General features: G+C 36.4%; 1 protein-coding gene across 6 annotated transcripts in view; it reads right to left on the reverse strand.

Annotated features, from left to right (window-relative positions):
- GLRB (glycine receptor beta) overlaps nt 1–18,610 on the reverse strand; it is a 137,312-nt gene that overhangs the window by 4,342 nt on the left and 114,360 nt on the right. The window lies entirely within an intron of this gene.

Consider the following 18,610-nt stretch of genomic DNA (forward strand, 5'->3'; position numbering starts at 1 on the left):
TCTATCAATAAGAAATAAAGATAAGCACAATCAAAACCACAAGTTTATCAGTGTAAAGGTGTTCCCAACTTCTTCGCTAAAGTTGAATTAACCAACTGCACTCAGAGCATACAAAGACATCATATTTACTTCAGCTAGTTCATACCCTGCTCAGATTATTCAATTCATTTCTGAATCACTAAATTTGAATTAATTCCTCTTAATACACAAAATAATTAGCTCACACTGAATTATCTTTAGCAACCAGCAGTGCCCTGAGAAAGATTAGTGGTGTAGTGTAACTCCCAGGGCCTTAGGGTAGCAGGGAGGTGAGCTCTTGAGTCCACTGCCCAATTTCCCCATAGTTTTTACAGCCGAATTTTGTAATTCACCTTCAATATTGACATTTACCAAGTTTTTACTGTGGAAGGAAATGCCTTTGTTGTGTACTGTTACTATATTTATTTTTTTTGCTTTTTAAATACAACATACGCATTGACTAGTTCTGTAGATTGTTAATATTGACTAGACTACTACTGGGTAAAAAGAATGCATTATTTTGCCTAATGTAACAAATAAAACACATTATTCCCCCGCAGGATTTTGATACCAGCAGATTCTCATATTTGAACAAACATTGTTAGATATTTCCTTGGCAAGAGCTAGAGAGTGCTCAGAAGTGGATAGCAAAAATACCCGATATACTGAGTGAAATAGCAATTTAAAATGCATCTGTACACTCTTCTGTAATTACACACTTGGATTATTTCCATTTCTTTCTAATTATGTACAAATATTGGCACTATGTTTCTAAAGCCAGTATACAAGTATTGGTTTTATAATTATATGCTGCATGCTACAAATATGAAGATATACTATATATCTAGTATAATCCTATTGGGAAATAATTTTTAAAGATGTTTATAAAACTATAAAAAGTATAAAAATATGATGATAATGAGGAATGGGGATTGAAAAGCAGGAAGTTCATCCACATGAAAACTTCTTACTTAAAAACAATGTGAATTACCAATGTATTGACTTATTTAGAGGAAGTTCTTTATGAAATAGTCCAAACATTAACATAGTCCCATGAGGTTTGATAACATTTTGTTTTAAATGAGAATTCTGATCCCCACCACCAGTCCATTTTTCAAAAGTAACACTACGATTTGCCAAATGTGAGAGCTCATTTGAGCCTAAGAGAACTACACCAACATGTGGATGGCAAGAACACAGGTTTCAGTCCATATCAATGTGTACAACTTGTCTAGCAAAATGTCTAGCAAAAAACAGGGATGGGAAACAGAGTAAGAAAGAGAACAAGGGTAGAAACTAAAATCTAAATTATTTAAATTTGACTTCAGAAAACACACACACACACACACCCCCCTCTCCATTCTCTACGTCAATTAAATGATCCAAACTGAATTTGCGAGACTACCTTCATCAAATCTACCGCCCAGTCTCCACCACCACCTGTGCGAACATACACATCATACACATGCATCTTCTCTTCATGGTTCCTGACAGCAAATTGTTTTAAAGCTCATGTTTTCCAGTGCCATGTGGGGAATATGTCAGTATCCACCTGCATCAGTGAACTTTTGTAATCAGTAAATCACTAACTTGAGAATAAGAATTAAAAATACCAGACACAAAGACTAATAGAACAAAACAGAGAACCCAGAGTAAGCCATGTGTCTACACCCAGCTGATCTTTGACAAAGTGCTAAAAAGATGCATTGGAGAAAGGACAGTCTTTTCAATAAACGCTGGGAATTTATTAAATTTAATAAATGCTGGGAGATGGGAAACTGGATATCTACCTGCTGAAGAGTGAAATTTTACCATACTCCTTCATCTCAAGTGGACAAAGACCTAAAGACTAAGGCATGAAAATGTGAAGTCACTATAAGAAAACATAAGTGAAACTTGTCAGGACATTGGAATGGGCACAGATTTTTGGATTAGATCCCAAAAGCACAAGAATAAAAATTAAAAATAGATAAATGAACATTCATCAAACTTAAAAGCTTCTGCACAGCAAATAAAACAGTCAACACAATGAGCAAACTACCTACAGAGTGAGAGAATACTGAAAGACTATACCTCTGAAAAGAAATTAATAACCAGAAAATATGAGGAACTCAAACAACTAAATAGCAAAATCCCCCTAAATTACGTAATTTAAAAATGAGCAGATCTAAATGGACATTTTTCAAAGGAAGACATACAAATAGATGAGAGGTATATGGGAAAAAGTTCAGTGTCATTTATCACCAGAGAAATGCAAATCAAAACTCAATGAGAGTCAATCACACTCCTGTTAGATTGGCTACTATTAAAAGATAGAAGATAATAAGTACTGGTAAGGATGTGGAGAAAAGAGAATCCTTTGACACTGTTGATGGAGATGTAAATTAATAGAGCCATTGTGGGACACAGTATGAGTGTTCTTCAAAATACTGAAAACGGAACTTCCATATAATCCAGCAAAGAAAATGAAATCAGCCTGTTAAAGCCATTTGCACTCTCATGTTTGTTCTAGCACTACTCATCACAGTACAATAACAGAAACATAAGTGCCCAGAACTAATGAATGGATAGAGAAATGGTGACACTGTACACAACAGAATGCTACTCAGCCATTAAAATGGAAGAAATCCTATCATTTGTGACACAGATGGAATAGGGGTAATTAGGATATAAAATAAGCCAGACATAAAAATACAAGTATAACCTGATCTCATTCATATGTAGAATCTAACAAAGTTACAGAAGGCTATAATGGTGAGTTTTTAAAAAAAAGTTGAAAGAGTGCAGTCTCGGGGAAGAGTTAGGGAGAAAACAGCAGAGGAAACTCTACATAAATTGGAGGAACACAGTAGCCCTACGTGGAGGGTGAAGACACGCACAACTTAGGACCCCACCAGCCAAGAGCCTTTTCACCAGCATTGGATAGCAAGGTGTGACCAGACTGAAGCAGCCCAAGCAACTGGCAAAAAAAATTGCAGGATAGCTAGCGAGAATACAGCTGGGAGCCCCGTGGGGGAGAGTAACCTGCCAAACTAGAGGAGAAAAAAAACAAAACAAAGAAAAACATGTTTTCTTTCTCCCTGTTCATCCTGCAAAAGGCATCCTGTAACAAGCTTACAGAGAGCAGGTGCCATTTTGGACATACATAACAGCTGTGCCAGCTCACATCCACACCCAGCAACCAGCCAAGCAGAGACTCCTGAGTATGGTGGAGAGAATATACAGGGGGCTGGATACTCGTGACTATGGGAGGCTTGTGTACTGGGACTGTGAAAACATTGAGGCTCTGTGGGAGCACTCATGGCGTGGCTGGGATTTTGGGCAGTCACAGTGGGAGGCTCCATATGATCAGGGCTCCTAGGTTACCTGGTGAGAGACATTACTGGGGAAGCTGAGCTTATACTGAGGCCTGAAAAGATCCTTTGTGTGGTCCTGGTGGCAGAGAGGACCAGACAAATAATATGCTCACTGGGGCTAGTGCCCAAGCACTGTTCTCCTTCTAGGAGAAGAGCTCAGCTGAGTCTGCACCAACAGACAAGAGGAAACTTCCCCTCTGATAAAAAAAAAATTTACCAGGCCAAACTTGAGTGTGTCACCTCAGATATGCCCTTCACTCTGGAGTACTGAACACAGCTCCCTGATCACTCCCACCACACACCTCTAGGTATTCCCTGAAAGCAGAAACTCCACTAATCCAATCAGAGTCGAAAGAGAAAAGCCACCACAGCAAAAAATCAAAGAAACCAACGAGTATCCCCACAAATGCCAAATAACAAATGCACCAATCCAAGAAACAAGAACAAGGGAGACAACATGACACTTCCAAAAGAACACAACACCTCAGTACTAGATTGTGAAGATGATGAGACTGAAGAAATTCCAGAAATGGAATTTAAAAAATTGAACATAGAATTACTTAGAAGTAATCAAAGTAAATGAATGAACTAATGAAATCCATATATGACAAGAAGAAAATTTTTCTCATGAAGTTGAGATCTTAAAGAGAAATCAAAATGAAATCTTGGAAATGAAGAATTCAACAGAACAAATAAAAAATGCAGGGGAAGCCATAACAACAGAATTGGTGAAGCAGACGAAAGAATATCTGACTTATAAGACAAAGCACAGGAAATTATACAGTCAGACCAAACACAAGAAATTAGAAAACTAAAATCATGGTTGTGAATCTACAGGATACTATCAAATGACCCAACATATGGGTTCTAGGAGTCCCTGAAGGCATAGAAAAAGAAAATGTTAGAAGGCCCTTTTAGTGAAATAATTACAGGAATTTTCCCCAATTTGGAGAAAGAAAGGGGCATCCAAGTGCAGGAAGTAAACAAAAAACTCCTAATAGACATGACCAGAAAAGATCTTCACCACAATGCATTGTAATCAAACTCTCCAGAGTAAAACATAAAGAAAAGATTCTAAAATATGCACAAGAGAAACACCAGATTACTTTCAGAGGATCTCCAATTAGACTCACAGTGGACTTATCAGAAACCTTACAGGCTAGGAGAGAAAGGCGAAATATAGCCCAAGTCTTAAGAGGAAAAAAAAACCTGTCAATCCAGATACTATACACTGCAAAGCTCTCATTTATGAATGAAGGTGAAATAAAGACCTTCCATGACAAACAGAAACTGAAAGAATTTGTCACCACCCATCCAGCCCTGCAGAAGATGCTTAAGGATGTGCTGCACACAGAAACATGACAAAAACATGGTCATCACTACAGAAGAAGGTCAAGGAAGGAAAACTCCCAGTAAAAGCACAAAGGAAATCCAAAGTAAAAAATAGGAATATTCATGGAAAACTGTCAGGGCAAAGCCGTTACTTATCAACAGTCCCCTTGAATGTAAATGGCCTTAACTCTCCAGTTAAAAGACACAGACTGGCTGAATAGATTAAAAAACAAAACATCTATTTGTTGCCTGCAAGAAACACATCTCACCAACAAAGATGTACACGACTGAAAGTGAAAGGATGGAAAGATATTCCACACTGACAGAAACCAAAAAAGAGCTGGTGTAGCCATCCTAATATCAGGCAAAATAGACATTAACACAAAAACTGTTAAAAGAGACAAAGAAGGACACTATGTAATGATTAAGGGATCAAATCAACAGGAAGATGTGAGTATTATAAATGTATATGCACCTAATTACAGGGCACTTGGCTATTTAAAAGAAATGTCAATGGACCTAAAGGGAGAAATATATTCCACTACCATAGTTACAGGGGATTTCAATACCCCACTCTCAGCAATGGACAGATCAACCAGACAGAAAATCACCAACGAAACAGAAGATTTCATTGACACTATGGACTAAATGGACCTAACAGATATCTATGGAACATTTCACCCCACATTGGCAGAATACACACTCTTCTTGTTAGTGCATTGAACTTTTTTCTAGGATAGGCCATATGCTAGGCTACAAAGCAAGTCTCCGCAAATTCAAAACAATCGAAAATCATACCATGCATCTTCTCTGATCACAATGGAATGAAGTTGGAAATAAATAAACCAATAACCTCTAGATCATATACAAACACATGGAGACTGAACAACTTGGTCTTGAATGAACAGTGGGTCACAGAAGAAATCAAGAAAGAATTCAAGAAATGTCTGGAAATGAAGATGACAACATATCATATCAAAACTTATGGGATATAGCAAAAGTTGTGCTAAGAGACAAGTTTATAGCAACTGGAACCTACATGAAGAAACTGGAAAGGTAGCAAATACATGATCCATAAATGCATCTCAAGGAACTAGAAAAACAACAAACCAAACCAAAAACTAGTAGGAGAAAAGAAATAATTATTTCTTTGGAGAAGAAATAAAATTGAAACAAAAAAATCAGTGAAGTGACGAGCTGGTTTTTTGAAAAAGTAAATAAAATTGACAAACCATTGACCAACTAACCTAAAAAAGAAGAACAAATCAATAAATTCATGACAAAAAATGAAATGTAACAATAGACACCACAGAAATAAAAAAAAATCAGGAATTACTACAAAAAGCTGTATGCCAACAAGTTAGGAAATCTAGAAGAAATGGATACATTCCTAGAAACATAAAACCTACCAAAATTGAGTCATGAACAGACATTGAACCTAAACAAACCAATAACTAAGATGGAAGTCGAATCAGTAATAAAAACCCTTCCAAAAAAGAAAAGTCCAGGACTGAATGGCTTCACTGCTTAATTCTACCAGATATTTAAAAAACTAATTCCAATTCTTCTGAGTCTATTCAAAATAATTGAAGGGAAGTAACCCTTCCAAACTCTTTTTATAAAGCCTGCATCACCTTAATACCTAAACCTGAAAAAAATGCAACAGAGATAGAGAACTATAGACCAATACCCCTGATGAACACAGATGCAAAAATCCTCAATAAAATACCAGCTAATTGAATCAAAAAACACATCAGAAAGATCATTTACCTGGACGAAGTGAGATTTATCCCTGGTATGTTGGGATGGTTCAACATTCACAAATCAATCAATGTGATACATCACATTAATAAGATGAAAAACAAAAACCATTCTTATCTCAATAGATTCAGAGAAAGCATCTCACAAAATACAATGTCCTTCATGATTGAAAACCTTAAGCAAAATGCGGATAGAAGGAACAGTCCTCAACATAATCAAGGCAATATATCATAAAGCAACAGCCAGCATCCTACTGAATGGAGGAAAGCTGGAAGCATTCTCCCTAAGATCTGGAACCAGACAAGGATCCCCACTTTCAAAACTGCTATTTAATATAGTCCTGGAAATTTTAGCCAGACCCCTTAGCAAGAAAAAGAAATCAAAGGTATACAAATTAGAAAGGAGGAAATCAAACTATCCCTATTTGCAGATGACATGATCCTTTATATATGGGATTCAAAAGACTCCATTGAGATACTATTGGAACTCATAAGAGTTTGGTAAAGTGGAAGGCTAGAAAATCAGCACAGAAAAATCCATAGCCTTTGTATACACAGACAACACAATATCATGGCTGAGAAAGAGCTTATTAATATCAGTTCCATTCTTAATAGCTCCAAAAAGAATTAAAAACTTTGCAATAATTTAATCAAGGATATCAAAGACCTCTATAATGAAAATTCCAAAACAATAAAGAAAGAAATAGAAGAAGACATTAAAACTTGAAAAACTACCATTTTCATGGATTGGAAGAATCAACATCATCAACATGTCCATACTACCAAAGGCAATTTACAGATTCAAAGCAATCCCAATCAAAATACCAAGGACACTCTTTGCAGATCTAGAGAAAATGATGCTGAAATTCATATGGAAAAACAAGAGACCCCAATTAGCTAAAGCCATCTTATACAACAAAAACAAAGTTGGAGGCATCAAAATACCCAATTTCACGACATACTACAGGGTAGCTATAACCAAAACAGCCTGGTACTGGCCAAAAAAACAGAAGGATAGACCAAGAGAACAGAATAGAAATTTCATAAATAATCTATGCATGTATAGGCTACTTATCTTTGATAAGGGAGATAAAATCAACCCATGGAGCAAGGACATTCTCTTTAACAAATGGGGCTGGAAAAACTGGATCTCCACATGCAGAAGTATGACACTAGATCCATACCTTAAACCTTACACAAAAATCCACTCAAAATGGTTCAAAGACCTAAATCTATGACTTGATACCATCAAATCATTAGAGATTATACAGAGAACATGTGTAAAACTCAACAAGACGTTGGCATAAGCAAAGAGTTCTTGGAAAAGACCCCAACAGCACAGGCAATTATAGCCAAAATTGACAAATGGGATTATACCAAGCTGAGAAGCTGCCCACAGCAAAGCAAACATGCAGCAAAGTGAAGAGACAACCAACAGAATGGGAGAAAATATTTGTAAACAATGCTGCTGATAAAGGGTTAACATCCAGAATATATAAAGAGCTCAAGAAATTCAACAGCAACAAAGCAAATTATCTAGTGAAGAAATGGACAAAAGATTTAAACAGGCATTTATCAAGTGAGGAAATTCAAATGGCCAACACACACTTGTGAAAATTATCAGGATCACCAGCAATCAAGGACATGCAAATCAGAATCACAATGAGGCTTCACGCCACTCCAGTTAGAATGGCTCCCATACAGAAATCATCAAATGGCAAATGCTGGTGAGGATATGGGGGAAAGGTACCCTGATCCACTGCTACTGGGAATGTAAACTGGTGCAACCACTGTGGAAGACAATATGGAGATACCTCAGAAATCTAAATATCGACCTATTATATGACTCAGCCATCCCACTCTTGGGAATTTATCAAAACCAAAATAAATAAGTATATAAAAGAATTATCTGTACGCCCATGTTCACTACAGCACAAGTCACAATAGCAAAGATATGGAATCAACCCATATGTCCATCAACTGTTAAATGGATAAAGAAATTATGGTACACACACACTTTGGAGTACTACTCAGCTGTAAAAATAAAAAAAATGAAATCTTGTCTTTCACAACAAGATGGCCACAACTGGAATCCATTATACTTAGTGAAATAAGCCAAACCCAGAAAGACAGATATCATATGCTTCCCTGATCAGATGTAACTAATAGAATACCTGAAATGTAACGTATTGGTCTGAAACAGACATCTTGAGATTTGATGATTGTTTATATAGCCCTAGTCTGTTTCATAGAGGAACAGTGTTTTGTTCAGTTTTGTTGTTTTGTTTTCCTTTTCCTTCATACTACTTGTTGAGCTCCATTATTTAAAACAGGGTTAACTATATGATCATTAAGTATACTGAAAATAGATCATGGCATACGTTAAGAGTGGGAATCTGAGAGGGAGGGGCAGGAGGGGTTGGAGGGTGAAGGGGAGGGAGGGTAGAGGGGGGAATTCCATCATGTTCCTAAATCTGTATACATGAAATATATTAAACTTGTATAGCTTAAATAAAATTTAAAAAAAAGTTTAACAGACATAAAAAAAAAAAGAATCCAATTACCAAAACAAAGGATTGGGCTTACTTCGGCCTACAGTCTTAGGAAGCATGACTTCTTATTTATTTTTACTATTTTTTGAGATGCTAATATTTTAATAGTTTACATCTTTTTAAAGTAAATATGCTGGATAACCCATGTACTCTTCATGCACACACAGTATGACCTGGATGTGTATCAACTGCACATGGGGTGTAATCATGCTATTAAAATCTTCAAATATTTTAATCAAAAACAAAGGTACAAATACTATTCCACATTATGGACTAAAAACATTTGACTTCTTAAACAGCTGCCGCTTTCAATCATTGGAATGTAACAAAGGCATCCACACAGCTATAAAATATCTTCCTTAGTGCTCCCAAATGCTAAAAATGGTTGTAGAAATTCTCAGTATCAAAGTCTGAGAGCTTTATCTTTACAATGAAATTTTATAAATCCCTTAAAATAGGACACTTCGAGTAGAAATATTCCTTCACTACGGTGCAATTAATAATACCAAATATATTTATTATAAAAATTCTTTTACTATTAGACATATTTTTAATGTGGCAGTAGGAGTGGTTTCAGTATCTGTAAATAACTAAACAAGAGGCCAAATTTATATATTATAATGTAAGTCACCAGAACTGTAAATTTGATATGCCATTTTATTAATATAGGCACACTGTTTGATTTGGTCATAAAATTTTGGATTTTATCTGTATAGTTAATTCAAAATATAAATATATAATGCTTTATTTAATCAGATTAGGTAAATATAGTAAACATGTCAGTAAGAATAACTTTTCAATGTTAAAGCAGTAGTATAAAATGCACACCCAAAGGTTTTAAATTGGTGAATTACATTTTTAGCCATCTAATTTATTAACATCTCTCCCTCAGATGTATTTGAAGATTATTCTATTTAAAATGAACAGAACTATGTGTGTATGTGTGTGTGTGTGTGTGTTCTGGAGGAGAATCCATAGACGTGATACTAATGACACACACATTGCCTGCAGAATAAGATTAGGTTTCTCCAGAGCTGAGGCCTCAGGGTTTCTTAAATAGCTCATGACTCATTAATGACTTGGCCGGCTTGTTCTGGTCCCACTCATCAGAAATTTTCACAAATAAAACTTCCTTGCTTAGTTAATAGCATCTATGCCTTTTGGTACATCAACTATATACATGGAAGTTAAAAAGTTCCTAATATGAATATTATTTTATATAGCTATAAAATCACATTAAAAAGATGGAATGTAGTGCTTATACATAAGATAATAATTCTACAAAATACTCATTCTTACATGGAAATTGGGCAATAGTAACCCACCATGGATAATTTTTCACTTTCCCTTATTGTGAATATGTACCCCCTTTACTTTCATCATACAAGCTGTCAACTTTGCAGGTTTCTGGTAATAAAAATGAGGCAGTATGATAATGAAACTGCCAAGAATAAAACCTGAGACACACAACATCTTCTAATGCTTTAAACTTTAGTCTCTAAGATTTTCTTTTTGTGCCTTTTTGAAGTTTAAATCCATACATATTTAAAAGAAAATCATATTATCAAATATTTGTTGACTATTGACTTGGGCATGATTTCAGTGACACAGGTATCCTCTATAAGGGATAAAAATATGTTCAGAGAGAATAATTCATATATAGTGTGCCAAATTTAAATTCATACTTATTTTTAAAAACATTACCATAAAGAAATGACTATCTCATTCATGCATGAACAGCAATCTTGCCTTTTAATTTATTCAATACTTGGGGGGCATGAATACTTTATTTTGTCTTTTATTCATAAAACCCTTATGTATGGCACATAGTAAATATTGGATACAGGATGATGTTAGCAACAGTGTTCTTCAATTGTTTCTCTTGAATAAAAGAAATATGAGTAAAAACACAAATTAGAAACAAAATATAGCTGTGGCTGAGAAAGTACAGCCATTAGGAAAAAAACCTATATAACTATAAATTATGTAGGATTACATTTTATATGTAAGACACAAATTATAAAAACCTCATATTAAGGACTAAATAATCATTTATCTTCTTAAGCTATTTCCTCATTCTTTTCTATAACAAGCACAATATTGTTTTAAAAGTCACTTTTAAATATATTCTAGAATTCTACTTTTATTATGCTTCTGTTAATTACTATTATTATTTTGACTAAAATAAATGATGTATCACTTGACTGAAGTTACTTGGCAAAAGTTTGTGGTTTCAGAAGTAAAATATTTCGGAACAAATGTACTATGAAACCAAAACCATACTTAATTTTTTCACAGTAAAACCACTGAATTAAGAAAATACCAATTAACATTTTTCCATTTTTATATTCTCTTTCATATGTCAATATGTAACAATATTTGAACATAATGAGTTATACATTTTGATACAATTTTGATGTGAATATTAAAGCTAAGTTGGTTTTAGATTCATATTATCATTTTAAGGCTTTCCCAGGATTACAAACCATCGATACAATTTTATTTTGGAAAGTGCATTTTTTTCTGGTGAACTTTTAAATTCTCAAAGTGTCTTTATGGTCTTTTCAGAAAAACATCATAGGGGTTTCAGTATTCAGGTGTGTCTTTCTACCAGAAGTTAAAAACTTCGAGAATTAAAATATAGACATTCTTAGGGCTGGTGTTGTGGCATAGCAGGTAAAATTGCTGCCTGTATCACCGGCATCCCATATGGGTGCCAGTCCATGTTCCAGCTGCTCTAATTCCAATTCAGCTCCCTGCTAATGGTCTGGGAAAAGCACCGTTAAGATAGCCCAAGTATTTGGGCCCCTGCTACATGTGTGGGAGACCTTGACAAAGCTCTTGGCTCCTGGCTTTGTCTTGGCTCAGTCTTGGCTATCTGAGGGAGTGAACCATCAGATGGAAGATGTCTTTCTCTCTCTCCAATCTTTCCCTCTTTCTCTCTCTCTCTCTAACTCTTTCAAATAAACCTTTAAAAATAAATAACATATACACATTCTCTTTTAATACTTGAAAGATAAATTTAAAATAATACATTTGAGTAAAATATTTCCTGTGTGCTCTTACACTTGATCCTGTATTCATAAATAAACTCTACAGTGAGAGCCAGTGCTGTGGCACAGAGGGTAAAGCCACCGCCTGAGTGCTGGCATCCCATGTGGGTGCCTGTTCGAGTCCTGGCTGCTCCACTTCTGATCCATCTCTCTGCTATGGCTTGGGAAAACAGAAGATGGCCCAAGTCCTTGGGCCCCTGCACCCGCGTGGGAGACCTGGAAGAAGTTCCTGGCTCCTGGCTTCGGATCGGCACAGCTCCAGATGTTGCAGCCTATTGGGGAGTGAACCAATAAATGGAAAAACTCACTCTCTGCCTCTCCTCTCTCTGTGTTAACCCTGACTTTCAAATAAATAAATAAATCTTTAAAAAAGTATATACTCTACAATGCCCTAAAAAGCTAGTCCTAATTAGTCTCTTTCCATTCAATTTGATGGAACAAATTAAAATACGAAAATCACTTGAAAGTAAATAGTATTCTGTTACTACAGAGGTTGTATAATTACTGAGGCCCCATAACACACTAGAGAATGAAGCTGATGGTGAAATTACTGGAATTCAAGCACCTGTTCTGGAAAACTTTACTTTCTCTCTCCAGATCTGTTTCCCAGGGTTCAAGTTAGAGGGAACTAGTGGGGTGGGATATGAGAAAGTGATAAAAAAGATGGAGCTGTCCATGGAGGAGTAGACAGCAAGAGTCAAAAAAACCAGGTATTGAACACTGCCATTTCATGTAAGGGTCTCATGTATTCTGCCTTCCACTTTTGGCATAAATAAATAAATAATAGGGGCCAGTGTTGTGGGGTGGCAGGTTAATCCACTGCCTGCAGTGCCAGCATCCCATATGGGTGCCATTTGGAGACCCAGCTGTTCCAATTCTGATTCAACTCCTTGCTAATGAGCCTGGAAAATTAACGGAAGATGGCCCATGTGCTTTAGCCCCTACACTCACATGGGAGACCCAGAAGAAGCTCAGGACTCCCAGCGTCAGCCTGGCCCAGCTCTGGCCATTGCAGGCACTTGGGGGGTGAATCGGTGGATGGAAGATCTCGCTCTTGCTCCTTCTCTCCTTCTCTCTCTGTAACTCTGCATTTCAAATGAATTTAAAACAAATAAATCTTACCAAAAAGAATAGAAATAAATACATGTTCCAGAAGGAGAAGAAAAGTTTCCTACAAAGGTTATGTCTCCAATAATAGTTCCTTGTGTCCCTTGATGTCCCTTAGCTCCTTGAGGTACTATTTGGTTTCTCAGGTAGCTGGTAACAGAGACTAAAGTAAAGATAAAGGGAAAGGTAAAGTAAAGATAAACATAAAGTAAAGATAAAGGGAATCACAACCTTTCTGAGTGTTTTCCCAGTGCAGGATGAGGAGGCCTGAAATGGCTCAGCAGACAGAGCAGTAGTAATAGTAATAAAAGGGTAGCCCACTGATAAAGGTGTATTTGTTAGAGTGTGGTAGGCAGGGTTAAGTTCAACGAGTATGCTGAGGGTTTTGAAAAGCATGGAGGACTTTTTTCCAGAAATATAGAATATTTTCTTATTTTTTTTAGTATTTTCTTATTCCTTCCACAAAGTTAAATGGAAAACCCTGGATGTAACACTGAGTGACAGCAACAGTGACAAAGGAAGACTATCAAAGACCAAGGCGGATCCTTTGGGGTTCTCAGGACCAGAGGGACAAGGTGAGTTGTTATGACTCCTTTTCATCTCATATATCTCATTTTTTTTTTTACTTAGAAACCTTTTATTTAAGGTATACAAACCATGCATTTTGTATATACAAATTTAGGAACAAAGTGATTCTTCCCACAGTACCCTCCCTCCCTCCTGCATTCTCAACATTCTTCCTCCTTCCTCTCCCACGCCCATTCTTATTTTTTACAAAGATCTATTTTCAATTAATTTTATACTCATAAGGTTAACCCTACAATATGTAAAGCATTCAACAAATAGTATGAAGAAAAAAATATTCCTCAACAGTTGAGACAAGTGCTATTCAAAAACATCTATCTCAAAATGTCAATTTAACTTCTTTTTTTTTTTTTTTTTTTTTTGACAGGCAGAGTGGACAGTGAGAGAGAGAGACAGAGAGAAATGTCTTCCTTTTCTGCTGGTTCACCCTCCAATGGCTGCTGCGGCCGGCACACCACGCTGATCCAAAGCCAGGAGCCAGGAGCTTCTCCTGGTCCCCCATGCAGGTGCAGGGCCCAAGCACTTGGGCCATCCTCCACTGCACTCCCTGGCCACAGCAGAGAGCTGGACTGGAAGAGGAGCAACCAGGACAGAATCCAACGCCCCGACTGGGACTAGAACCCGGTATGCCAGCGCCACAGGCAGAAGATTAGCCTATTGAGCCACGGCGCTGGCCCAATTTAATTTCTATAGATTAACTTTAAGGTTCTCTAATAGATACCACAGATCAAGGAAGACATATGGTATTTGTACTTTTGGGAATGGCTTATTTCACTAAGTATAATGGTATCCAGTTGCATCAATTTTGTTGCAAATGACAGGATTTTTTTTTTTGCTGCTGCTGCTGTGCACTATTCCATGGTGTACATATAACATAATTTCTTTATCCAGTCTTCAGTTGATGGACTTCTGGGTTGATTCCATATCTTAGCTATCATGAATTGACCTGAAATAAACATAGGGTTATAGATAACTCTTTCATATGCTGATTTTATTTCTTTTGGGTAAATTCCCAGAAGTAAGATGACTGGGTCATATGGTAGGTCTATATTCAGATTTCTGAGATATCTCCATACTGATTTCCATAATGGTTTTACAAGTTTACATTCCCACCAACGGTGGATTGGGGTACCTTTTTCTCCACATCCTTGGCAGCATTTGCTGTTGGTTGATTTCTGTTTGAGAGCCATACCACCTGGGGTGAGGTGAAACCTCACTATGGTTCTGATTTGCATGTCCCTGATGGCTAGTGATCCTGAGCATTTTTTCATGTGTGTGTTGGCCATTTGAATTTCCTCTTTTGAAAAATGTCTGTTCAAGTCATTTGCCCATTTCTTTAGTGGATCGTTTTGTTGTTGTTTACTTTCTTGAGTCTTTATATTATCTGTACATTAATACTTTATCAATTGCATAGTTTGTAAATATTTTCTCCCATTCTGGCAATTTCCTCTTCACTTTGCTCAGTGTTATTTTGTAGTGCAGAAACGTCTTATCTTGATGTAATTTTATTTGTCAATTATGGCTTAATACCTGTGCTTCTTGGGTCTTTTCCAAGAAGTCTTTACCTATACCAATGTCTTGCAGGCTTCCCTCAATATTCTCTAAAAATCTGATATTATCAGGCCATAGATTTATGTAGTTTTTTTTGAGTGTTTGTGTGTGTGTTTAAGATGTAAGGTAGGGATCTTGCTCATACTTCTGCATACAGAGATCCAGTTTTCCCATCACCATTGTTTGAAGAGAATGTCTTTATTCCAGGGATTGATTTTAGCTCCTTTGTTAAAGATAGGCTAGTTGTAGATGCATGGACTTATTTCTGAAGTTTTCATTATGTTCCACTGGTCTATATGTCTTATTTTTTTTTTTTTTTGCTAGTACCAGGCTGTTTTGATTATAATTGCCCTGGAGTATGTCTTGAAATCTGGAATTGTGTTGCCTCAGGTTTTGTCTTTGTTGTATAAGATTGCTTTAGCTATTTGGGGTCTCTTTCATGCCATATGAATTTCAGCATCATTTTTTTCTTCATTTGAGAAGAATGTCCTTGGTATTTGGTTTGGAATCACATTGAACTTGTTAACTGTATGGACATTTTTATGATATTGATTATTCCATTCCATGAACATGGAAGATTTTTTGCATTTTTAATCTCTTCTTCTATTTCTTTTTTTAATGTTTTATAATTTTCTTTGATGTCCTTGATTAAGTTGATTCCAAGGTATTTAATTTTTTGTAGCTATTGTGAATGGTATTGATCATAGAAGTTCTTCTTCAGCCATGGCACTGTGTAAGGCTATTCATTTTTTGTGTTAATTTTATATCCTGTCATTTTTCCAAACTCTTTTATGATTTCCAATAGTCTCTTAGTGGAGTCTTTTTGATCCACTATATATATATATATATATAAAATATATATATATATATATTTTGATCCACTATATATATATTTTGATCCACTATATATATATATACATATATATATAGAATCATCATCACTATATATATAGAATCATGTCATCTGCAAATAGAGATAGTTTGATTTCCTCCTTCTCTTTTGTATCCCTTTGATTTATTTTTCTTGCATAATTTCCCTGGCTCTGTTGCTTCTTTGTGGATTATCTGTTGAGTTGATCTGTCCACAGATGAAAGTGGGGTGTTGATGTTTCCCATTATGACAGTTTTGTGGTCTAAGTCTCCTTTTATGTCCATTTGTTAAATAGTCTGGTGTACTGGCATTGGGCACATACACATTTATTACAGTCACATCATCTGTGGAATTTATCACTTAATCATTGCATAGTGCCCTTCTTTGTCTCTTTTAACAGTTTTTGTGTTACAGTCTATTTTGTCTGATACTAGGATGGCTACACTTGCCCTTTATTGTTTTTTATTAGCACAGAATATCTTTATCCACCCTTTCACAGCAGATATCTTCTTTGGTGAGATGTGTTTGTTGTAGGCAGCAAATAGATGGGTCTCATTTTAATCCAATCAGCCAGTCTGCATCTTTTAACTGGCCAGTTGAGGCCATTTACATGCAAGGTTACTACTGATAAGTAATGACTTGGACCTTCCACTTTTCCATAAATATTCCCACTGTTTACTTTAGATTTTCTTTGTACCTTTAATCACATTCTTTCATAGTGATGACAGTCTTTCATATTTGTGTGTAGCACATCCTTAAGGATCTTTTGTAAGGTTGGACTAGTGCTGACAAATTCTTTTCATTTCTGTTTATTATGGAAGGTCTTTATTTCACTTTCATTCATAAATGAGAACTTTGCAGGGTACAGATTTATGGGTTGACAGTTTTTTTTTTTTCTCTTAAGTCTTGGACTATATGTCTTTCCATTCTCTCCTAGCCTGTAGGGTTCTGAGCACAAGTCAGCTGTGAATCTAACTGGAGATTCTCTGAAAGTAATCTGGCATTTCTCCTGTGCACATTTTGAATCTTTGTTTTACTGTTGAAAGTTAGACTACAATGTGTCATGAAGATCTTTTCTAGTCATGTCTATTAGGAGTTCCATGTGCTTCCTATACTTGGACATCCTTTTCTTTCTCCAAATTGGGGAAGTTTTCTCTAATTACTTGACTAAATAGGCCTTCTAATCAATCTTCTCTTTCCATGCCTTCATGAACTCCTTAGCTCTATATGTTAGGTTATTTGATAGTATCCCATAAATCTTAAACACTTTCTAATTTTCCTAATTTCTTCTTTTATGATCTGACTGTAAAATTTCCAGAGATTTGCCTTCTGGCTTGGATATTCTTTCTTCTGCCTCACCAAGTCTGTTATTAAGTTTTTCTACTGCATTTTTATTTGATCTATTGAATTCTTCATTTCTAATATTTCATATTGATTTCTCTTTAAATTCTCAATTATTTTTATTCATGCCATGTATGCATTTCTTTAATTCATGGATTTGCCTCTGATTGCTTCTGAGTAATCCTATGATTCATCTTTTGAATTCTGTTTCCAGTATTTCATTGATCTCTTCATCTTCACATTTTAATGCTGAAGTGTGGCTGTGTTCGTTTGGGGTTGTCTTCCTTATTCTTGCTTCTTGAATTTCTACATTTATTTTTAGGCATTTGTGGAGATCCTTATTGTTTTTTTTTTTTCCTCTGATGATTTAAGACTATGTCTCTCTGGCTTAATGGAGTGTGTATTCTTCCAGTGAATACTCAGAGGCATGTGCTAGGTGTGGCTAGGGAGTTCTGTTCAGTGATGCAGGGTGCAAGGAATACCCAGGGTTACACCCAAGTTGGGTGTGGTAGATCTTCTCTTCTCTCTCTCTTTTTTTTTTTTTTATCAGAAAGGAGTGTCTGATCAGCTCTGTTCACATAGTCGTACCCTCACCTCCTCTCTTTCATGCTGATTAACATCTGGGCACTAGCCCTAGTGGCTGCAATATTTATCTGTGCTGCCACAAGAAACAGAATTGATCCATGCAGTCCTCAGTATGACCACAGATCCCACTGCAATGACCCATCCCAGCAAATCAGTGAGCCTGAAGCATGTGGAGTGGCCCACAGTGACTGCCTGGAGACTCAGCCACACCCTGTAGCCACCCTCACAGCCCTAGTGTTCCCACAGTCCCAGTACACAAGGATCCCACAGTCATAGCGTATTGAGGATCCACTCCACATTGCCAGTCTATCTCATTCACAGAGGTGAATTCCAGAGAAACCTGTCTGTGGGTGCTCGATCTAGGCAGGTTGAACCTCAGAGCCTATGATTTGTTGGGAGGCTGGGGAAACTTCACAGTCCTACATGGGTGACCAGCCCCCTGTCAATCCTCCCATCCAGAATCAGGTGTCTCCTCTTGGCCAATTGCTAGGCTTTGGAT

Source organism: Oryctolagus cuniculus, chromosome 8 (assembly GCF_051225735.1).
Source record: "Oryctolagus cuniculus isolate XC-2025 breed Fujian yellow rabbit chromosome 8, ASM5122573v1, whole genome shotgun sequence".
In the NCBI taxonomy this organism is placed as follows: Eukaryota; Metazoa; Chordata; class Mammalia; order Lagomorpha; family Leporidae; genus Oryctolagus; species Oryctolagus cuniculus.